The following is a 1,574-nucleotide window of genomic DNA, read 5'->3' as shown; positions in this document are numbered from 1 at the left end:
TTGGTGCTGCAAAGGGAAAAAATTAACACACATGAAGATTAGCATCAAAACTGAGAAACACATGAAAACTTAATCATGACACTAGTGCATATCTCACTTAATGAGATACCTCTATAGAGTGGGAAAGAAAGCATCTTTAGTGCAGAAGTTATCCTGAGGACACTGTAGAACACATTTAAGTTATCTTTAAGAAGGTTTTACTATTCTATCAGTCTTCAAGAATACAGATGAAAAACGAGGGATTACATTACAGCTGGATTCAGTCCAGTAAAAATGGCTTTTGGTCAAACTAAAATCTAAGCTGAACCACTAGAGTCAAAGCTGATAGCTTCCCCAACTAGGTATCGCTTGCTTATAGGTTTATATAGTGTACCGTTACTTGCAAGAGGTGTTATAATTCAGTCAAAAGCAGAGGAGTTTGGTGGTTGTTTTGTTGGGTTTTTATTTTTGTTTGCTTGTTTTTTTATTTTTAAATGATGAGTGCTACAAGAGAAACTCAAGAATATCAGTACCTAAACAGTGTTAGTAAAAAAAATATATACATATATATAAAATCACACAGAAGACTGAAGTAAGGGTGACGAGATACACCAGAAAGTCTGTTTTGTAGCTTGAATTTATTTAGTGAAGGGAAAACAGCAAAAGAAGAAAAAGAAGAAAAGCTGCAGAGCACTCTACCACAATTAAAGCAATGCAAACACTATAAGGAGCTCAGGCTGCCTCTCATTCCAAGAGTTCACAGAAGAACGTAATTTGGAAAAAGGAAGCCATTTTTCCATATTGCTTATATTAAAATAGTCACTATTACCTTTTTTTTTTTTTTTTTTTTTTTTTTTTAAATGAATCTCAACCTGGTAACATTCAACTATAAGCCCAGCAACTTCCTTTGTGCCCCTAAAAGCATCCAGGTACATTTGATAACACAATGATCTTCCCTATACTTTAAGGTGAATGAGTAGGTCCGAAATATCATTCATATGGAGAATGTTTGAAAAACAGCTCTCTAGTTACGGAGCATCATAGCACACAATAGTAATGAAAACATCAGTGACAGGAAACTTAGTGGCCTCTGCTCCCTACATACTTTGCAGTGCATTTGAAATAACTTTGAAATTACATTTTTATACCTATTGTATCAAAAGTTTGAAAGTTTATTTAACTGTTAAAAATAGATCATAGAACTGGTTTCAGAAGCTAAAAAAAAGAACCCTGTAAGATGACTGCATTCAACACAAACCATCTCATAAAGACAAATTGATTAAACTGTAGAAAAGGTCTAATGACCTCATGATACAATGTGGAGAAGGCATTTGCTGCTTAAAAACCTCCTCTGAACCTGAAAGGACTAGAAGGAAAAAAGAAAAAAAAAAAAAATCAAGATACTTAATAGTCATCCCTCTGTCCATGTAGGAGCTGGCAAAAGCAGCATTCAAGTAATACTCATTCAATTTTATTTGGCATAAGGATAGCAGAGATCTTGGAACTGGGATTTATAAACAGCAGAAACAAGAATGAGATCCCCTTAAGTCTGAAAGGGGACACAGAAGGTAATTGTTAAAACAGAATAAAATTCC

The sequence above is a fragment of the Antrostomus carolinensis genome, unplaced genomic scaffold (genome assembly GCF_000700745.2).
Source record: "Antrostomus carolinensis isolate BGI_N321 unplaced genomic scaffold, ASM70074v2 scaffold10637, whole genome shotgun sequence".
In the NCBI taxonomy this organism is placed as follows: domain Eukaryota; kingdom Metazoa; phylum Chordata; class Aves; order Caprimulgiformes; family Caprimulgidae; genus Antrostomus; species Antrostomus carolinensis.
The sequence above is the reverse complement of the archived record's forward strand: the minus strand, read 5'-3'. Positions refer to the sequence as shown.